The sequence below is a fragment of the Leguminivora glycinivorella genome, chromosome 1 (assembly GCF_023078275.1).
Source record: "Leguminivora glycinivorella isolate SPB_JAAS2020 chromosome 1, LegGlyc_1.1, whole genome shotgun sequence".
NCBI lineage: Eukaryota > Metazoa > Arthropoda > Insecta > Lepidoptera > Tortricidae > Leguminivora > Leguminivora glycinivorella.
The window spans coordinates 6,266,658-6,290,730 of record NC_062971.1 but is presented as its reverse complement, the minus strand read 5'-3'; the positions used below and the strand labels follow the sequence as shown (position 1 = coordinate 6,290,730).

At 33.9% G+C, this 24,073-nt stretch overlaps 1 protein-coding gene and 1 non-coding gene across 4 annotated transcripts in view; one reads left to right on the top strand and one right to left on the bottom strand.

Annotated features, from left to right (window-relative positions):
* Positions 1-24,073, bottom strand: part of LOC125226211 (atrial natriuretic peptide receptor 1-like) — a 499,228-nt gene that overhangs the window by 103,477 nt on the left and 371,678 nt on the right. The gene's annotated exons all lie outside the window — the stretch shown is intronic.
* Trnat-cgu lies at positions 12,121-12,192 on the top strand. The gene has a single exon. It is a non-coding gene; the product is annotated as a tRNA-Thr (tRNA).

The following is a 24,073-nucleotide window of genomic DNA, read 5'->3' as shown; positions in this document are numbered from 1 at the left end:
CATTTGTAAATTTAAGAAAAACTGTGATGTACATAATATAAACACTAGAAATAAGCATAAGCTTGCAGTGCCCTTCACTCGGCTCCATAAAATTAAAAAATCATTCATGGGTAATTGTGTAAGATTTTATAACAAACTTCCTAATGCCATCACTGAACTGTCTTTTAATCGATTTAAACATTATGTAAAGCGTATACTGATCTCTAAAGCCTACTATAGCACACAAGACTACATGAATGATGAAACACTGTGGGATACAAGTATTGCTGAAAACCATTAATTATATAGCTTATTAATGATGATATTGATAATTCAATGTATTTTTACACAATTTTTTTGACATTTAGAATTTATTCTAGAAGTTTTTATACTAGTATTTTTTTATACAATTTAGATTGATATCATTTTATTAAATCAATGTAGTTTTAAAACAATATTGTTTATTGCACCAATAAATTGCTCTGATATTTAGAATAAGATGAATATTGTACACTGTTGACAATTTAAAAGTGCTTATTGTAAGCCTATTTGAATAAAGAATATTTTGATTGATTGATTGATTGATTGATCGATGGTGATGGATATACAAGTCGTTATGTCACGTTATACCTTCACGACCTTAAATTTTTAAATCGAATCGAATCGATTTAAATACGAAAAAATCACCCTGATTTTTAAGAGGCCAATCAAAAGAATAAATCATTGACCGTCAAATCAAAACTTAGAGTTATTTAATAATCTTATCACATCTAATCCGCTTTTGCATTACAATGAGTAATTAATTAACCTAAAATAGTATTCATATATCATTGTGTTTCTTTTGATTCTATTATGATCCTATTTTGACATTTCCGGAAGACCTTTTTCGAACATAGACCGATAATTGGACATTTAATTTTGACATCTGTTTTATTGCTCATTGTGTAGTTTACGTCCTCTGTCATTTAAATAAGTAATCCAAAGCACTCCAAAGTTTTTATTTTTTTCATACACTTACAATATCTAAGTATTAACTTGTTAACACGTCATTAACATAACTCCAAATATACAATACTAACTTTTTCCCGCGGCTTCGCTCGCATTATAAAGAGACAAAAAGTAGCCTATGTCACTCTCCATCCCTTCCACTATCTCCACTTAAAAAATCACGTCAATTCGTCGCTCCGTTTTGCCGTGAAAGACGGACAAACAAACAGACACACATACTTTCCCATTTATAATATTAGTGTGGATATTCATCCATACGCAGATTTCTAATATTTATATTTATTATGGACGTAAACCATCCGTATATTAAAAGTCCAACAATAATATTTCTCAAATGTGTACAAGTTACACAAAAAAAAAATAGATACTTAACTACATTTTCCTATCTTTTGTATGTACATCAAATCTAGCGAAAAGTTCTTGACATAAAAATATGTACGTACGGAAATCAGTTCGCGGTTAGAAATCTATTTTGGTCACAATTATGCACATAATTTGGACCGCGGATCGCTCGACACTGAATGTCGTTACGGTTGTTAGAATTTTACGATCCGAACGTGGAAACCGACGAGCGTTATATTGTCTGGTTAAAGACTTACTCCTAATCATAAACGTCCTCTATATATAGCCGATAAAGTTCATTTGTCCCTTTCCGACGTATTGGTGTGATAGAAAGGGACAAACGAACTTTACCGGCTTGATAACTTTAGTGTACGTTTATGAATAGGGGGGTTAGATTTTGAAAGAATTTTTTAAGTTTGCATTTCGTTTTGCACCTCATATATCTAGTTTTAAAAAGTTAAGTTATCTGGAAGCGACAGGTTCTTTAGCGGTAAGACCGCCTATTGTCTACCTCTGTTCTGTCATCAATACTGTGTGTGTCGCAAATACTATTTCTGAGGTTGTGCAATAATTTTAACTATAAAACTCCCGTGAGACTCATACATATTTAAAAATATTTTAAGCGGGTTACTCACGTATTAAGTCGATATAGCGTTCAATAATGCAATGTTGTGCAATAATGTGGATTTACATTATATTATATTACTATGTAATAGTTTCTTATTAATCTATTCGATAGTTTGTATTATTCCAGTTTGTACGTTACAAAATTTTTGCAACATTGAAAAAACTGCGAGGTATAACACTGGAAATCATTGAAAAACGTATTTACTTATTTTCCTTGTTTTTGCATAATAAGTAAATGCTAAAATACTGCTTTTAATTTTGTGGATTGTAAGTTTTATAAATGAGATACTTAAATATATTTTACGTACCTTCAGTGAGCAATGAACAATGTTTATAGTACCTAAATGCAGTGACAGTAACTTTCTGTTAAGAAAAATATGCGCAACTATTGGCAGACAGAAACAATAATTATACTTCACATTATTATAATTGCCGATGGTATTTTACTTGTAGATATAATGCAAAATATCTCGCTTCGATGTTTATAAAGTAATTAAATAAATTTAAATAATGTTTGAATTAAGTGGTCTTTAATAAATAGACAAAGCGTTTTACTTGACTAAATGTGCAAGTTTATTTTATAGCTTACTCTGTATAATTATTGATGCTTTCAATTTCCCTACTTAAAAATGTTTTTACATATTCAGATATTCTTTATAGGTATTTTCTCACGGCAAGTAAATAATGTTTCCAACTAACTGCGCGGTGCACTAACATAAAGTACGTATACAAGTTAACCAGAACGAACTTTTAACCTAATACATTTGAAATATTTATTTTTACATTTTGAACTTACATACAGTATTTTTAATATGCTGTTTTGTTTAATTCTAATTGCATTCAACTCATATGTAATTTTGCTCACGTCTCTCAGGTCCGCAAAAACAGTAACCTTTTTGTCGTATCTTTGATCGTACGCCATGAGTCAGGCCGTGACTTCATACGCCTCCGCGTCTAAAAATAGCTTACCTTCAAACTTCGGGTATTTTTATAACAAGTTCTCGGCTGCTGCTTAGACTTAGTGTTGCAAAGATTCAGGCATGTTGCCATGCATGATATAAGTTATATTTTCTGTATGTTTGTAATAAGATTTATAGTTTTATTTACATGATTAACTATTTAGGTAAAAAGTCTTTTGTATTTTTTTTATTTATTTAATATAAAAAGTACAGGCAGGCGTATGGCCACGTGATAAATGATAAAACATCTGGCCGTCCCTATTCACTATTTGTAAGTGCGATAGGGACGGATGTTTTATCAATTATTGCGCGGCCATGCTTGCCTGCCAGGAGTGTTAATACATGGATTGCAGCTCATGCTATTTATTTAAAATTTCTGTTTACATCAATCATTTCAGTATAAATTACTTTTCTGATAAATATGCTATTTTAACCGTTCAATAAATACTTGAATTTGAAACATAATCAAAGTAAGTAATTAAGACGTTTTATTTATACTTATCAGATTCTTTCTCATATTCAGTGAAATCGCTTAACAAGTCCCAGTTTGAAACTCGTTCACTTCTTAAGAACCTTTTTAATGAATTATTTGCTGTTTCACGAAGTCTAAGTAGCAAAACTGTACTGAAGTTATTAAGTTGAAAGTTTTTAAAGCTTAATCCTTTTAATTACTTTTATCAACTTTTATCAACTTTAGTTCTTTTTTACATCAAGGTTGTTATACTTTGCGCCTACAATATTGCCACCCAGTTTGACTTAGCTTTAGGGCCGATTTGATTAAATACAAAAGTAAGTTTAAAGTATTCCATTCAATGATTTTAGCATAAGTTACAATCACTATATATTCTGTCATTATAAACACTTAAAACACTTTTTTTTTATGTAGGTACTAGGTACATAATTGAATGTGAAACCTGTTTTACAAAAATATATTTTATGATACCAGTTGAGCAGCCAGCTCTTTTAGAATATTATTTTAAAGTATGAGAGACGTTTTTGGTGCGAGTAATAAAATGGCTATTGGCTCTAATATAATTAAAGATAAAGAAAATAAAGAAAAAAATAAAGATACAAATATAAAATATGTATACTTAGCTGAGAATTTGAAATTAAATTTCGCGGCAGGAAAAGTTGAATGTTATAAAACATTTCTTTTCAATCACTATTTATAAAAGGAAACGACAGACAGACAACGGGACGCGACTTTGTTTTATACTATGTTGTGATACCTAAAAAATTCTGGTATGTAAAATAATCGTTTTTAGACAAATTGATGAAAGGAGTGATCCTCATGGTTACCGCGATAACTTATACCATACCTACGTGAGGGTCCCTAGATTTTTTCCTATAGTAGACTTAAGGTTCTAACATGGTAAGTGAGAATATTGGCACAAGAATGCTTTCAGAAAGCATTATTGTGATCAAAAAAATATGTTTCGCACACTTAAGTCATAAAATCTGTGACTTAAGTGTGCGAAACATATTTTTTTAAGGCACGCGAAGAACACCCAAATAGTTAAGCGGTTTTGATACTTTTTGTATTAACCATCTTATTAATTTTACTAGCTATTACTTTTAACATCCACAAGTTTGTTGGCTCCTTGAAACAAAGAAACTGCAGTGCAAAGTAAATAAAGAATGAGAGATTTCTAGAACGCGGATATTGGCCAGAAGCAATATCGTGTTGACCTCTCGTACAACATCCATGTTTTAAAACTAAGCTATAAAATGTCATTTATAAAGATTTTCCTTGTAGGCAAACCGCAGGCGCAAAAATGGAAGTGAGATTTTGCTTCCTTTATGTTCAATTATGTAGTATGAGTAGTTCTTTATTAGATTAATGTTATGGCGATTTAACACAAATTGCACTTTTTGTGCGTGAATTCATACAAATGTCATACAAATGTATCGCGATTTGCGAGCGAGAGTGCAAGTTGTGCTAGACCGCATGGTTGACTAATAATGGGTCGACTAATAATTTACGATTATAAGCGAATTTGACAAAATATGAGCAGTACTGTCATGTAAATATGATCCGATTTACAGTCAGCTACAGAGAAAAGTAGACCCCCTTACATACAGTCAACCAATTGGAACCCTAGGCCACTCTACAACCATGTCACAATGACAAGCAGTAAGAGATTTCTTACAATCTGATTTATAACGTCACTATGACATAGTTCTACAGTGGCCTAGGGTTCCAATTGGTTGACTGTTCAAATTATGTATGAAAGGGGGTCTATTTTTCTCTTCAGCTGACTGTACAGTCAACCAGTTGGAACCCTAGGTCACTCTACAACCATGTCAAAATGACAAGCAGTAAGAGATTGTCTTCTGAATAGTACGATTTATACCTACGTGTGTGGAAAAGTTTTTTATAGGTACTTATCAAGTTAATGTGATCGATTACAAGTGCAATATCATTAATGATACATAATGATGTTATATCTACATTTTCTAAGTTACTGGCATCGTGATCTATAAATAAGCACTATAAAAGTAAATGATAGAAGCGTTTTTTATATTTCTTGAATATCAAACAGGTATAGGTACATTAATATTGAACAGTCGATCAAGCGGAAGAAAAAAGTATCTACAGTTCTTTAAGTTACCAGCCGGGATAGCCGAACAGGCTACTTGCCTCCTAGTCAAATCAGCTTCTTTTTAAGAACTGTAAAAACGAATTTTTTTTTTTTATGTATGTTACTCCAGCACTTAAATTTTTTTTTGTCGAAATTAGATTATTGTCAGCAGGGTATCCAAATTAAGTTCATTTGAGTAATCGATGAGAAACTTTTCAAATGTTATAGGCTACAGTAATCATATGATTTTTTAGTCTATTTTTCAAAGGTACACCAGTATTTACGTCTGATGGTAATAATTTTATGTGGCTGAGCTGATGATGGAAGGTCAACTTTATCAGGAGTTAAAGGATAATTCTTTCACTACTGTACATGTATTCGGACTGATACATCCAATAATATCGACATTTAAATACTTGAACGCAACCACATTTTTCGTAATTGAAAACTTATTTTCATTTCTCTTGTCTATGGTAAAATAAACTTATCACGAAACTATTTGAACTAAGTTTGTTTTAATTCGACGTTATTGTACAAAAACATAAGTAAAATGATTCTGGTGAAAAATGCACTTCCGAAGAAATCAAGGCTATGGGCGCTCAAAGTGACTGACAATTTCTTACATGAAAAGTCAGATAAAGCGTACCAAAAAAATGTTATGATTGTTTTGACATGGAAATTGCAAAAAAATGTTTCAACTTTAAACAAATCTGAAACGGCGTTGTTGGCATATTTTGAAGAATTGTGCAACAAGTTCTCGCCATCAACATTGTGGACAGAATACTCAATGCTACGACGATCCAACAAATATTCCCATTCATTACATGAAGTAAGTAACTAACCCATTTTATTATTCTCGAATAGGTATGTATGTGGCTGTCGTAGAAAAAGTATAGTATACAATCGTAACATTATGAAGGCTATAAAAGTCTCGTGTTTTAGGCCACTCGGCAAGCCTTCGTGGCCTAACCGCGGTACTCAACTTTTATAGCCTTCATAACGTTACCGTTATATAATATACTATTGAACGAGTTTTGCTAATATGAAATTAATATGAAATCGAGTTGAGTGACGTCACGGTCAACTCAGTTACTTTATATATTTCTACCTGACTTATTAAATAATTCATAATTCATAATTTCATAATTCATAATTTATTGCATAATAATCATGTGGTACAAGCAGGTGTTACAATAAGGTAAGTTCACAAATGAACCCTGTTAGGGCACAGCAAGTATTCCTTAAAACTAAATTACAGCTAGGAAGTGCAGGTACATTCATAAAAATTACAATTATTATTCGCATTTTACCACTTATGTTTAAAGCATAAGGCTAAGCTGGTTTTATATGGTTTTAGTACATTTTATAATTGCATTATATTCGATAATTATTTATTAAACGACTTCAAAAAAGGAGGAGGTTCTCAATTAAACTGATTTTTATTTTATTTTTATCTACATTTATTATTGGTAATATTTTAAACAGAATAGAAAGTGGTTTTAAAAATAACTTCTGTCCATGTTTTTCTTATAATTATCTGATGCTTTATTTCGTGCATGGTATACAATATTTTATTTTAACTACAGTCAAGTTCCCTATTGACAATCATTGACGCTACGTGGCGATCAAAACGCAGTCTGTCTCTGTCTCGCACCTACAGAAGAGCGATAGGGAGAGCCAGCTATGATACGTATACGATGCGTAAGCGATTGTGACTTGGCTAGGAAGTGGGTCTTAGTCACTTCTTTCACTCCATTTTGTAAAACTCAAATGGACGGATGTCATAAAGTTATTTTAGTTATCTTTTATTTGTATCTGTTCGTTTTTTTTTTCTAGTAGCTTTGTACTTTATATAATTTCTTGAAATTAATTTCCATAGTGTTAATTTTTTTTTATGAATATTTTTGCTTATTAAATTGTATCTTGTTTTTTAATGCATGTTAATTATAAGATGTAATGGTTTGAAAAGAAGTGGCCCGCCGAGTTTCTTGCCGGTCCCATAGTGGATACCCCCCTCCAACTGAGGGGGGACTGAAATCTTCTCGAGGCTGAGGCGTAGGGTTAGAGCCGGCGTAGTTTTATTTGACGTTCATAAGCGCATTGTAATATGCCTACTTGGATAATAAATATTTCATTTCATTAGATATGATAAAAATAAAAATAATTTCGAACAGACCTGCGTATCAGATCAACTTTTTAAGATCACCACGGTTAACTTTCACAAAACTGTCCGCAATCCACAAAATCCAAGCAGAAACGAGGTGTGTTACACAAATACCAAAATACTTTAGCTGAAGGTATGTTATAATAATTCCAATTGATATAAACGTGAAAACCAACCAGCCGGCGTATTAAGCTTGCATTTTTATAATTTATCCACGTGAATAAGACATCTGTCACTCTCACACTGATATACTTGCATTACTTGCCAAAGCGTGACGGATAGTTATCAACCGTAGATAAGTGATAAAATTGGAAGCATAATATGCCGGCAGGGTACCTAATGAGGAGGCACACTCAAAGGTTATGACAGATGGCGCCACCCTATTAGTCCATAAGTGTGAGAGAGAGAAGATGATATGTTTTTTCTCTCTCTCACGTATGAATGACAGTGTCATGCCTAGACACTTGCACAGGCGCCGCCTGGCGGGATAAAATGTCAGTGTGCCTCCTCATTACTCATACTAAACTTTTAAATGTGACTACGAACTTGGGAGGTCACGCTACACTGGTCGACCCAAGAGCTCTAAGTGTCTGAGCTCGCCAACCCAATGTGAATGTCACGTGCCAGTTTATTAGAGCTATAATTCCTACGCTGCCGCGTTATTGTAATTGTTTTGGGTCTGTACCCAACCGTTTTTATAGGACTACTTTACTAATTTCCTTTGGTTTTCGTTGTAAAACCTGTCTGGAAAAGCTTTTTGTGTGTATTAAAGGTGTTTCCGCTAGTCTACCTACATAGTAAATGTATTTAAAAAATACTCTTGAGAAAGGTCCTCGAAATTGGACCGAAACATGTCGAACGCTATATCGACTTAATACGTGAGTAACCCGCTTAAAATATTTTTAAATATGTATGAGTCTCACGGGAGTTTTATAGTTAAAATAGTAAATGTCATTAATATTATTATGAATAAAATAAAACAATAGTAGGTAATATTGAGTGTCCGATTGAGCTAGGAAAAAGAAGACAGAAGAGTTAGAAGCATGAAGCCAGTTATATTTATGGAACATCTGCTTGTTAAGATATATGTGAGCCCCACTGTACATCCAAACGTGATTATGATAATGTGCTACCATGAAAGGGTTTAGCGAAGCTGAATAATTTCATTTTTCCCCGCCGTACCAATTTTCCCCTCCAACAGTTTCACTACAATATCCCAACTTAGGCAAACTTTGCCGACAGCTGTTGCCGGGCGGGTGCGAGACAAAAGTTTTGGCACAAAACAGAAAACTTCAATAGTTTGACTGTAACAACATCTAAGATTTACTACTTCTTTCAAGAAAGTTATCACTGTTTTATCTCCATTCGTACCTATCACCTTCCTGGGTACCTCTCACAAATTAGCAGTTATTTATAGTAAATAGATAGGTATGGGAAAAATATATTTTTTCGGATTGCCTCATATACCTATTTCACCAAGACCGCATTTGGTCACGCACCAAATAATGAGTTATTCAATAAATTTAAGAAATAGTCATTAACAAGTAAACAGGCAGATAAAAAACATACCCGAGAATGTTCTCCTAGAACTTCCACAAGACTGCATCCGCAAGGAAAACACTTCCAGCTCACGACTAAATACGCTAAATCTAAAATGCCTCAAACAATACCATAAGGCCTGATTTAGACGACGTGCGAACTTGCATACGATTTTAGTTACATTGCGAGCTTTTGAGGTTACATACAATTTTGCACAGCCATCAAATACCGCAATGTAATAAAACTCGTATGCGAGTTCTCGTACCGTCTAAATGGGCCCTAAGGCATCAATCAGGATCAGGACACCTACGTTTACCCCTCGCCCAACGTAATATTGGCTACAGCCTGCACAACCTTCGGATAGTGGTAGGACGCGAGCTGACGCCGAATCGAGAATGTTGGGATCCTGGCAATCAATCGTCACAAATCTATGTTCCTTGATGTTCGATTCATCTGGATCAGGATTGCCGGGTATACAATATATCTCTTGCATGCTTTGTTCTGCCTTTAAAATTCACTTAAATATGAATCTACCCCACTTACTATTTGCAGTATGTTATTTTTCAAAGTAATCTAATGGACGTAAAATGAACGTAAGTACAGCACGGGAAGCATGGTCGCGCGATAGACGATAAAATAGCAGGCCGTTCCTATCGCACTATTTGTAAGTGCGATAGGGACGGCCTGATAGGTGCAGCTTGGCAAAAGCGAGTAGAAATGGAACATACTTTCATCATAACAATTACTGTTCTCATACTAAAGTGATTCAATAGTTGCCAAATTTAAAACGGTTTGCCAGGCAGTATGAATGTTTTAAGTAGGTAGGTACAGAAAATAATAAATAGTTGAGAAAGGTGACCAGAGAAATCAAATGCTAGAAATTTACTGAAAACATTGTTTTCTTTACATAATCTCGGCCGCTCGGCAATCAATTATGCAAACGTACTCTGAGCTCCTATAAATTTAGAAATAATCCTATTAAAATAATGATTTCAAAGATGGTCTATCTTTAAAGATAAATTACCTACAAATAGTTAATATTGACAAAGAGGATTATAATAATTGTGGACCTACTGGAACTAACCCTGCAAAAGGAAGGAAGTGAAGCCCAAACTTGTAATCATAACGGATCGGCTCGCCTTGCGATTAATTAGAATCCACCTCCGGTCTGTAATCGGAGAAAATAACAATCTCCTAAAACATCAATCAAAATAACTTTTTAGATACTTATCAAACAATTTCAATCGATGTTTGGTACGATACTTATTTAAAATGAATATTCAAATTTAAATCTATGGAAACCGACGTTTTTAGGGTTCCGTACCAAAAAGGTACAAAAGGAACCCTTATGGTGCCGCTCTGTCCGTCTGTCTGTCTGTCTGTCACATTACTAAATATCTCGAGAACTACTACGCTATCGCTTTGAAATTTGGAATACTTATGAACATCTTTAACCTCTACAGATTGAAGGTATAAGTTTTTCTAATTTAGAAAATGGCCAAAATGAAAGGGGGCAAACGGTTAATGTCAAGTTACTAGGTCAAGTGGGGTATCGTTAAAAAGAGCTCAAACTGTACATTATTAAACTATTTTTTATATTTTTTTGTTGTGGAAATAAAATGTTTTTTGAAGGAAAATATAAAAAAATACCGTTCCCTTCCCCCCTTATCTCCGAAGTTTAACAACGAAAATTTATGATTTTTTTAACAAACATGGCTATTGTAATTTACATTTTCATACCTGCTTTCAAATGAAGGAAAAATTTTTAAAATCGCTTAACGCAATAAATAATTAACCCATAAAAATCATTTTTCTACTCGTCGACTTTAATCTGTCAATTAGGACACCACAGACTAAACTATAAGTGCTGACTTTTCAGTGTTAGATAGTCTTTGACACTTAGTCAACTATAATATTTCATTACAGTTCACTTTTAGTTAACTGTAATAATTTCAAAAATAGAACTTCATACAAGTTCTTTACTAATTTGCGATACCTGGCAAATTTTTCTGCATCTGAAACACGTTTTTTTTTTATCTGTCACGTTATCGACCAATCAGAGACGGTTATTACAAACAATTGGTTGCCAGGTAATTCGATGTTGATACAACGAAAATACTATTTCCATACATTAAGCTCGCGCACATTAGTTTACTTAATTTTCCGATAGATGTCGCTGTACGTTGAACGCTCATATCCTACATCGCGTTTTTCCTGATATAATGGGGTCGGCGTCTTAACGACATGTCGTAAAACTATTGAAGTCGAATTGTCTTGATTTTCTTTGGACGTTGTGGAATAATTAAATTTTATATTAAATATTACTTATTATGTAGAAAATTGAGTCTTGAAGGATTTAGTTAGGTAGTAGTCTGTAAAGTTATATGAATAACATTTGATGATTCAACTATTGAAAGTTTGTACGGAACCCTCGGTAGACGAGTCCGACTCGCACTTGGTCTGTTTTTTTTTAATTTAGTTTGTTGTTCTCTTTGGATATTGATGTTACCAGATTTTTTTACACAATTTTTAATTTTAATTATGATCATTGTATGCTCATAACATAACTCATAATAACTGAAAAAAAAAAAAACATACTTAGGTTATGTACCTATACCAGTATGTATCAGTTGATACTCGTACTGACACAAAATAATGTGTTTTCTATTGAATATCAGGAATATATTGCTGTTTATTTTGATTTATCTGTTAGATAAACAAACTTGCTTTGTTTAGAATAAATTAGTTTTATCGATCTTCATCTTTCAGTACCTAGTATTTGATCAAATAAAATTGATATCAAAAATAAACAACATCGATAGTACAACTAGGGAACATATCAAATTATTTTTATTGAATATTTTTTGATTTGTTTATCAGAGATAACATACACTAGAGAAATTTCGTCGGGTACCACGGCGGTCGGGTGGTCTAGTGGTGAAGACGTTAGCCGCGTAAGCTGAAGACCCGGGTTCGATTCCCGGCTCGGCCACCAGTGGGCCTTGTCGTTTTTTCTTTCGTGTATGATATCTATTTAAATTTATAACATCGATAGTGGTACATTTTTAGTTTCATCAGCGTTTATCAGTCAGTACCTAACACACTTTTTTTTGCACGTAAGTAATTCAAAAGTTGTGTTAATAAATACGAGTATAACATAAAGCAATACTGAAATAAAGACTTGATTTGTTTGTTAAAGATATTACATCTATTTTCGTATTTATTGAAAATAATAAACCGATAAAAATCAAATTACCTAAAATAAATATAAAGAGCAGATGAAAAATTCCCGAACACCGCCACGCCCTAATTCGCAAAAACCGAACGGATCATTTGCCTTTCCAAATCGCCGGATCCAATCAACCCTAAACATGAGGGCTGAATAGGAATCCACGGTGGTTATTTCCCTTCGCACGTGCCAATATCCGACCACCTTGTCTTACGAAATAATGGGTTTATGTCAAAGGGCATATTCACATTTTCGCGGAAACTGTGGTTGACGATTTGAGACTTGTGATTTTCTTTATTCAGCTGCGTAATTCGACGGAAAAGTAAATCGGGCTTTTTCGGAATAAAAATGTTGTATTCTTGATTCTCACAAATCATCGTGTTTTAGGGCTATTTTACTTAGAATCGATAGCAATTTCCATTCCATGATTGAGAAAATAATTTTAAAAATATCTGTTCGATAAATAAAATAAGTCATACAAAAATGTCCCTACAAATTATTGAAGCGTTTTACTTATATCACCAGAATTCAACTAGTTTGTGATTCTGAGCTCAAAGAACCCAAAAATATCAGGATCAGAGAGAATCGGATCCTCAGGGATGACCACCTTGTCTTACGAAGTAATGGGTTTATGTCAACATATTCACATTTTCGCAGATGATGATTTGTGATTGATGATTTGATACTTGACGTTCAGTATTCGCCAGCGTTCCGCGAAGTAAGTCGGCCATTTTTATAATAAAAGTATTAATAGCCTCATTCTCAAAAATCCTGGTGTTATTGGGCTTATACTACTCAGAATCGACAGTATTTTTCATCCCGATAATTTAAAAATGCTCCAAAATGTACACGCGTTTCGTCATGTTTTATTGCATGTTTTTATTTATATCTTTTATTACGCATGTTATTGTGTTTTGATTTTAATTGTCTCTAAGAAAAAAGTAATTTTGAAATTGTATCATATTAAGAGATAATAACTACAATATTATAAATAATGTAGGGCACAGGTAAAAGATGGTGCCTATAGCGATACTCATGCCGTGCAAAAACGAAAGTAACCCTAGCAAGTTTACTTTTTAAATGAATACTTTCCTTATACGTAACGTGGACATGGAGAATGAAAAAAAATAAGTGACAGATGAAAGTATATAACAGCTTTAAAATTGATAAAAGTAGGTGAATCTAGTAATAAAAAGATGATTTACCACCTGTGGAACTACTGGAAGCAGTGATAAACGCATTTTTTGCGTTGTAGTTTCCTCGCTATAGTGAGGGGAAAAGTTTTGTGTTACACTCGGGTGCAAATGTATTTTACTTCTCGTGTGTTAAAAAACTCGCAAGTTCAGGATTCTATTCTCGAACCACTCGCTTCGCTCGTGGTTCAACTATAGAATCCTTTCGCTTGCTCGTTTTTCAATTCCACACTCGGCGTTAAAATACATCTTTGCCCCCTTGTATAACAAATAACTATTAATGGCTTGTTAAATTTATAAATGTTCGACCCTTCTACATTATTTTTAACAGAATGTTTTGTTTATTCCGAGGTAAACGACTGTTATGACGTACATATAATTTATGTTTCTTTTTATAGCATTATACATAAACACTTTGTAAATTTATTTCAAACGTAGGTACCTACTTAAAAAAATATAAGCATCAGAGTTCTGTTGAAATACCCTTGTTAGATATTGGTACATGAATAGTAATAAGTTTTTTTGCAAAAATGTCTTTTTTGGAACAAGCTTTTATCGCCGACTGTACCTTTCTTTTAACAGTCATCTGCTGTTTTCCGAGGCGTTTCTAAAAACCCCTTACTCGATGGGGATACGACGTTTCATAATAGAGTTCCTAGGACCACCATTTTTCTCCATCATCAAATCAGCTCCATGATACCATAATATTGCATTGTCACGTGATTTACATATTTTTGAAAAATTTCAGATCAATCAGAAACCGGGAAGGGGGTCAAATTTAGCTTCTACGTTTTGACCCAAACTAACATACTAACAAGGCAAGTCAAATAAGAGCTTGTAAAAAAGTGTGCTTTGGCTGTTATTTCTTTAAGTTTAGGATAAAAGATAGCATACTTAAAAGCATTTATAATCTGGAATCTATAGGAAAATCGTTAATCTTGCAATGGATTCCTTCGCACATAGGCATTACTGGAAACGAAAAAGTAGATTGGTTCGCTAAGCAAGCCTGTCATTGTGATACCACATGTAACATTTTACCTTTCTTTTCCGAGTGTATTAAAATAGTGAAAAACGTTGTCGCCAATTATGGAAAGAGTACTTTGATGCTAGATCAAAAGAAAAAGGCATTTGGTACAGAACGATCCAACCAGAACTCATAAACACACCATGGATAGATTGCTCACTTAATCGTCAAGAGATTGTAACAGCTCTAAGAGTTCGTTCGGGGCACATTCCATTAAATAAGTTTGGATTTATGATGCGTAAAGTTGCCTCACCACTATGTTCAGATTGTGATGTTATTGAGGATGTGTACCACATATTAATGGAATGTGTGCGGAATGAGCCTTTTAGAAGCCAACTTAAAATATCCTGTATTACTTTTACAAATGTTGGTGGCTGTAATAGTGCCCTGGCTTTTCCATTGTCGGACGAAGCCCGAGCACTATTCAAGCTAGTTAATATAGGCCTTATTAATCGTAAGTAAATGTAACTATGTGGGTTATATGGAGCGACATAATCGCTAAGCGATAAAGCTCTTTAATAAAGATTTAAAAAAAAAAAAGATAAAAGATTTATAAGACTAAACATTTAGGTAATTAATATTCTATTATAATTATGTGAGACTTAGTTTTGTTTCAACAATTTTAGCGACTCTAGCAAGGCCACTTATTCAAATGCAGTTTAGTACGTCAAAGGCTAATTTAATGCTATTTTAACTTGCTCGTTCTCCCGTCGCACTTTATTTTTTAACTTCGGTAGTCTAACTGCAAAGTGTAATGACGCTAATGACATAAAACCGGCCAAGAGCGTGTCGGGCCACGCTCAGTGTAGTTTTCCATATTTTTCTCAAAAACTATTAAACCTATCAATTTCAAAACAATTTTCCTAGAAAGTTTATAAAGTTCTACTTTTATGATTTTTTTTCATATTTTTTAAACATGTGGTTCAAAAGTTAGAGGGACACACTTTTTTTTCCTTTAGGAGCGATTATTTCCGAAAATATTAATATTATCAAAAAACGATCTTAGTAAACCCTTATTCATTTTTAAATACCTATCCAACAATATATCACATGTTGGGGTTGGAATGAAAAAAAATTTCAGCCCCCACTTTACATGTAGGGGGGGGGGTACCCTAATAAAACATTTTTTTCCATTTTTTATTTTTGCGCTTTGTCGGCGTGATTGATATACAAATTGGTACCAAATTTCAGCTTTCTAGTGTTAACGGTTACTGAGATTATCCGCGGACGGACGGACGGACGGACGGACGGACAGACAGACATGGCGAAACTATAAGGGTTCCTAGTTGACTACGGAACCCTAAAAAAGAAGCCTTTGATGCTCCTACAAACAATTATGGTCTCCTTGCTATTGACACAAGTTTTTAGGGTTCCGTAGTAACTAGGAACCCTTATAGTTTCGCCATGTCTGTCTGTCCGTCCGTCTGTCCGTCCGTCTGTCCGTCCGTCCGCGGATAATCTCAGTAACCGTTAGCACTAGAAAGCTGAAATTTGGTACCAATATGTATATCAATAAAGTAAAAAAAAAAAAAAAAATGTTAGGGTTTTGGTAGGGGTGATTTTTTTTCATTTCAACCCCAACGTGTGATATATTGTTGGATAGGTAAGGCCTGACTCGTAACGGATTTGTCAAATTCAAAACTGTTTTAACGGTACCAGAGCCGGCCGAATCAAAGTATGTTTTTCTATAATGTGTTTAAAATGTATTTAAAATTTATTATTTATTAGTAAATTCATCATTCTCCATTTCTCCTCGCTTATGTTGTAAGTTTTGTTGTATGCCCTCCATCCTACATCCGACAGTGTTTTTCGACACATTCTTAGTTTTAGTCCTATCAAGGACTATCTTTTTTTAAATATTTTGGTGGCTTATGGTTGGTGTCATTTAAATGAATGAATTTCTTAGACACTCCATCCTATTCCGGTTAATAGGTGTACCACATATTAATGGAATGTGTGCGGAATGAGCCTTTTAGAAGCCAACTTAAAATATCCTGTAATACTTTTACAAATGTTGGTGGCTGTAATAGTGCCCTGGCTTTTCCATTGTCGGACGAAGCCCGAGCACTATTCAAGCTAGTTAATATAGGCCTTATTAATCGTAAGTAAATGTAACTATGTGGGTTATATGGAGCGACATAATCGCTAAGCGATAAAGCTCTTTAATAAAGATTTAAAAAAAAAAGATAAAAGATTTATAAGACTAAACATTTAGGTAATTAATATTCTATTATAATTATGTGAGACTTAGTTTTGTTTCAACAATTTTAGCGACTCTAGCAAGGCCACTTATTCAAATGCAGTTTAGTACGTCAAAGGCTAATTTAATGCTATTTTAACTTGCTCGTTCTCCCGTCGCACTTTATTTTTTAACTTCGGTAGTCTAACTGCAAAGTGTAATGACGCTAATGACATAAAACCGGCCAAGAGCGTGTCGGGCCACGCTCAGTGTAGTTTTCCATATTTTTCTCAAAAACTATTAAACCTATCAATTTCAAAACAATTTTCCTAGAAAGTTTATAAAGTTCTACTTTTATGATTTTTTTTCATATTTTTTAAACATGTGGTTCAAAAGTTAGAGGGACACACTTTTTTTTCCTTTAGGAGCGATTATTTCCGAAAATATTAATATTATCAAAAAACTATTTTAAAAAACCCGTATTAATTTTTAAATAAGGCCTGATTCGTAACGGATTTGTCAAATTCAGAGTGCTTTTTCTTGTATAATTTCTAGCTTACTTTATATATACATTACACCATTCAAATTGCCAGATTCACAAAATTATTATGTTAGAATCATGTTTAAAAGCAATTCTCAACTAACTAGATAGATAAAATTAAAGTGATCGCTGAAAATAATTCGGCGACAAATTGCTGTCAAAAACTTGATTCCTGTTGACGAAACTTGCATTTAAATCATTTTCAACACTACCAGGCAACCAACATTATACCTTATCTGAAAGGCAATTTCTTTACGATTCCTATGAAACAATGATAATGTAGATGAGTCTCCAAATATCCACTTTACTAGGAATTCAGTCGATGCAGTGTCCGTTACTAAGCATTTAAAGCAAAGTAACCACTTTTCGATAAAAAATCTACAACAAAAACTGCTGAACGAAGCTGTTCGCAGATTTTATTTAATAATATGATCTTTCAACTTTATTCTGACAATAGCTGGATATCATCCACCACAGCTATGAAGCCAGCAGCCTGCTAAAGCCAACGCTCTTCAAATCGGGTAAAAAACTTAATTTAACGAAGTCTCATAGTATTCACCTATTAACCGGAATAGGATGGAGTGTCTAAGAAATTCATTCATTTAAATGACACCAACCATAAGCCACCAAAATATTTAAAAAAAGATAGTCCTTGATAGGACTAAAACTAAGAATGTGTCGAAAAACACTGTCGGATGTAGGATGGAGGGCATACAACAAAACTTACAACATAAGCGAGGAGAAATGGAGAATGATGAATTTACTAATAAATAATAAATTTTAAATACATTTTAAACACATTATAGAAAAACATACTTTGATTCGGCCGGCTCTGGTACCGTTAAAACAGTTTTGAATTTGACAAATCCGTTACGAGTCAGGCCTTACCTATCCAACAATATATCACACGTTGGGGTTGAAATGAAAAAAAAACACCCCTACCAAAACCCTAACATTTTTTTTTTTTTTTACTTTATTGATATACATATTGGTACCAAATTTCAGCTTTCTAGTGCTAACGGTTACTGAGATTATCCGCGGACGGACGGACAGACGGACAGACGGACGGACAGACAGACATGGCGAAACTATAAGGGTTCCTAGTTACTACGGAACCCTAAAAACTTGTGTCAATAGCAAGGAGACCATAATTGTTTGTAGGAGCATCAAAGGCTTCTTTTTTAGGGTTCCGTAGTCAACTAGGAACCCTTATAGTTTCGCCATGTCTGTCTGTCCGTCCGTCCGTCCGTCCGTCCGTCCGTCCGTCCGTCCGCGGATAATCTCAGTAACCGTTAACACTAGAAAGCTGAAATTTGGTACCAATTTGTATATCAATCACGCCGACAAAGCGCAAAAATAAAAAATGGAAAAAATGTTTTATTAGGGTACCCCCCCCCTACATGTAAAGTGGGGGCTGAAATTTTTTTCATTCCAACCCCAACATGTGATATATTGTTGGATAGGTATTTAAAAATGAATAAGGGTTTACTAAGATCGTTTTTTGATAATATTAATATTTTCGGAAATAATCGCGCCTAAAGGAAAAAAAAGTGCGTCCCCCCCTCTAACTTTTGAACCATATGTTTAAAAAATATGAAAAAAATCACAAAAGTAGAACTTTATAAAGACTTTCTAGGAAAATTGTTTTGAACTTCATAGGTTCAGTAGTTTTTGAGAAAAATACGGAAAACTACGGAACCCTACACTGAGCGTGGCCCGACACGCTCTTGGCCGGTTTTTTATTGAGCCTATGAAGAGTTAATCTGAAAAATCTCTAAAAATGTAGAATAAGAAATTGAATTTCATGCCGGAAAGAATTTATGTAAGCTTAGTGGAAAGATTTATGTGCCATGAAGAGAAACACTCCATTTAATAATATATTAAAACAAAAACATGATGACGAGGTAACAAACAAAACATTTTACATTTAGTGGATATTAATGGAGATTTTAATTAGACATGATTGTAAGTTTCAGAAGCTAGGACACTAAGGGCCCATTTACACGGCACGCGAACATACATGCGACTGTTGTTGGTACATCCATTCCATGTTGAGGTTACATCCAATTCAGCCGGCTGATCAGCCCCCTAGAACAGATGCAATCAGCTGGCCTAGCCGAAATTATATATAATCGTTGACGCTAGACACCGATAACGATAACGATAGTATAAATATATCGTAAGCGTTTGTGTATTTGGCGTGCTCTGGGCGAGCCAGCTTCAATAGCTTCATTGATTGGCTAAATTCTTCGCCTCGGCTAGTCTGTGCCCATGAGTAAGCAAAATATATAATTTGAAAAAAAAAAAAAAACATTGTAATGAAACTCGTGACATCTCGTACCGTGTATATCAGCGCTAAATTATGCAACACATGTTCGTGACATGTGTTTCAGCGTGTTAGTATATTAACATGAGCTTAATATATGCCGTGGCCAAAACGCGGCGGAGATTTAGCGTCAACCGTGTGACCTGGGGCCCGTTTCTCGAAAGGTACAAGCCTTGTATTACAAGTGCGCGAACTGTCAAATCGTATGGGTTGTCATGGAAACACACTTGTAATACAAGGCTTGTACCTTTCGAGAAACAGGCCACTGCACGAACTTCACAAATGTACATAACACTAGTATGGTTCTAGTTTGGGGTGCATGAAACTTTTGGGAATTTAAATTATTTTCAATAATAGGAAATTTTAAAGGCGAAGAATTTGCAAACATCAATCGCAATGAAAAAAAAATCAACAGTGATCGAGTGAACGCATTGGATCGGCAATCCAAGGATGTGGGTTCGAGTCCCACGTTGGCCAGAGTCGATCACTGTTGATTTTTTCATTGCGATTGATGTCTGCATTTATAATTAGCGATTTATAAAGTGGTACGTTCCACAATAAAAAAGGAAAAATCTATATGTTTTTATTTAATAAAAACATATGGATTATTAACATCGCGAAGAATTTGGTTTAGTTGTAAAAACATTTTAAAATGACTTATTTCTCGTCGTGACATGATGTCGCCGCGTGAGTAAAAAGAATATAGGATATAAGTATAGGATTCTTGTCAAAATTTTGTAGTGGTAACACATTGCCTGCCATCTCTCAATACAGAATAAAACATTTAGACCATCAGTTTTCAAAATTAGACCCATAAAAATTCTCTTCCTGATAGCGCTACCTAACTAGGTAGGTGGTGCCAGCCAACTAAATGGGCATTTTCAGAATTTGGGACCCCCCAATTAGCGAAAGTTGTTAACAAAAATTAACTCGCTGTCAGTTTTATGACGATAATTAAGAATGAAAGTTCAATAAAAATATTGTTTTTGTGTTAATTACATAAACTTTAAGCGATAATCTACATTTAAGACGATACGATACCCCTCATTTCTCCATACAAACGCTCTCGCCTGTTTCCTCTCTGGTTTTTGAAGCTAGATCAATGGTTTTTTCAACACAGATTTTTATTATCAATATCTGTGTCGGACCGTTTTGCTTTTTTTGATATTTTTGTTTTAAAAGGAATTATAGCCTCTCAAAGTTGGCCAAAACGGCTTAATTTAATTTGCCAGAAAGAAAGGCGTGGTATTCAAAACTGAGATCAATTATCCAAAAAAACGAAACGGTCCGACACAGATAATTTCCTTGTCATTCTGATTTCCAAATTTCGTAACGATTGGTTAAGTTTTGGAGGAGGAAACAGTCGAGAGCGAAACCTCGATTTTTCATAAACTTTAAGCGATAATCTACATTTAAAATGTGAAAAAAGTAAATTTTTAGATAGATTTTATGCTTAATTGTCGTCACAAAACTGACAGCGAGTTAATTTTTGTTAACAATTTTTGCTAATTGGGGGGACCCAAATTCTGAAAATGCTCAAATATGTTGCGCCTTGCGCCATCAAAATAATATTTCTCTTTCCGAGGAACGTTTTTAAGCAGATATTATTTATGTTACACGGAGTTTTAATAAATTTTTAGCTCCCGCATAAACTTGACAAATTTGCATAACATAGTATTCTCCTAGTTCGGGGTGCATGAAACTTTCACGAATATAAATTATTCTCAACAATGCGAAATTACAAAAGCGAGGAGTTTTGTTTGATGTGTTAAAACATTTTCAAATGAATTATTTGTCGTCGCGTAGGTGTGTAAGCTTTGTCATTTCAACTTTACTAGAAACTTGTTTTTTTTTTTACTTATTTCATTTTCAAGCACCAGCTAAAATTTTTCCATTAATTTTCTGTCGCGTCTCCATTTTTAATGTAATTTTTAAAGTAGTACATTTTTCAAATAAGGACTTACGTCACTGCGAAAGTATTCGTTTAAATAGTTTTAAGCTTTGATCTTATTGTTAAATGGATAGGAGAAATTAATTCACTTCGTTCAAGAAAGCTAATTTTATACTAACCCGAAACGGGGTCGCGTGATCTCAACTTAGAGAAGTACCTAAGCGAAACGTAATAAGAGTAGATAATACTGGCCCGATTCGTATTTTATGATGATGTTAGCTCTAGATACGATATGCCATTAATTTAGATATATCCCATTCATACCGTAGCTAGTTTCTGATGCGTCATAAAATTTAAATCACGCACACATTATCAAATTTTACTTCTTTTTGCAATTCAGCAAAGCAGTTTTGAGCAAGAAAACCAATAACTTTAAAACGTTTCGATGACACTGCAAAGTTCAACCGATGCGAAAATCTCGACTTGACATAAACTTGGGATATAAAATTCCAATAGTTTTAAAGTTTTCAACGCTGTGACAGGCTATTTTGCACGGGGCACTAGTTTCAAAAGTTTCTACGAATTGGCAAAAGGGCCAATATACATTATTATACATTTATGTGGAAGTTGAATTATAAACCTTATAATAGTTAGAAAATAGTTAAATAATAATAAAGTACCTTTATCGTCGCTATGTAGCCATAGCAAAGATTTGTTTAGTTTAGGACAAGGTTAATTTAGTATCACTTTCCCCTAATTTTCAATTACAAGTAATCTACGTTGGTTTCCATTTGAATGACATTTAATTAAATTCTTCTAGATTTAGATGCAAATATAAAATAAAACTATGAATTTAAAGAAAAAAATATGATTTTTAACAAAAGATGCGAAGTGGACAGTTAGTCATCGACGCACATAGGGGTATTTCAATAAAAAAGCTGGTCATTAGTCGATCTTAATAAGTACAAATAATAATAAATTAAAATAGCATATTTGGATTGACACAATGGAACTACTTATAAAAATCTACATATATAGGTACTTAATTTTGGCCAGCTTTTTTAGTCAAATATCCCTATGTGCGACGTAATTTATTAGTGGTAGGCTTATCTTAGAAAAAAAAAATAATATTAAGTTCACGATATCCGAATTTGCAAAAAAGATTCAATAGGTTCCTATTTCAAATGTGTGTCACATGGGCCAAGTGTCAAGTACAGTCAGCTGCAGAGAAAAAGAGACCCCCTTGTAAGTGTAAGTGCAGAAAATCAATCTTTATTTCACCAAAATTCACATTGGCAGAATTCACCTTGCTTAAATTGGTGAGGATTAAAAGCCATGACGGGAAAAAAAAACTTTACAAAACCAGCCAGTTCAGAAATAAACACGTTGCGTTGAAAAAAAAACCGTTGCGTAACTATTACGATCAAGGTCAGACATCCATGATTTTTTATTCTCTGTGTTTCCTACCCCATTCACTACAATATTATGTATACGGCGACCTTAACTTGTTGCGTACTATTTGTTTCCCGATTTACTCGACAAAATGAATATATACTAGTCGATTCAAACCATAAATAAAGAAATATTGCGGGGATATCTTACACAAATCGACCAAGACCGAAACTAATCATTGCTACTGTACTATATGGGTACTAGGCGACGAAATACAAATTTATAAAGAACAATGCGTACATATTTCTATAGACAACTACCATGACTTAAGTAAAAAAAAAAATCTGTGTTCATCATACAATTTGCCATATTTACCGGGATTAGAACCCAGGATCCCGGCTTCACAGGCTACCGACTAGGCCATCTAAGTCGTCGAATGTTTTGTTATAATCAAAATTTACAATTTAATGTAGACACCTTAAATTAATGTTTCGCCAAACTGCAGAGCAGTTTGTTGTCGTTGCGCCCAATCTATTACTAAAACTATTAAAGGTATGTAGGTAGGTACACTTATTTGTTCAGTAACGAGTTACCTCAATATTGGTATGTTAAATATTCGATCTTGATACGACATATCCATTATAATCCATACTTAATATTATAAATGGGAAAGTGTGTGTCTGTTTGTTTGTCCGTCTTTCACGGCAAAACGGAGCGACAAATTGTCGTGATTTTTTAAGTGGAGATAGTTGAAAGAATGGAGAGTGACACAGGCTACTTTTTGTCTCTTTCTAACGCGAGCAAAGCCGCGGGCAAAAGCTAGTGTATAATAAATTAAATTAGTATTGTGAAGGGTAGTCACTTTTTACACACAGATTTGTATCTTATTCAAATTTTGTTACAATTGTTCGAATAGGGCAGATTGTTGTTATAATTTGTAAGGAGGAAAGTCGATGAACCCCGAGTTACAGTGTCGCTGTTGTTTCCATTTGAATCTCTTTGCCATTTCTCCTGCATCTGTGTCAATCCTCGAGCGCGTATTGCAAATAATTTGTAAACAGTGGAAATATACAGGTGATTATTTCTTGCATGTTTTTA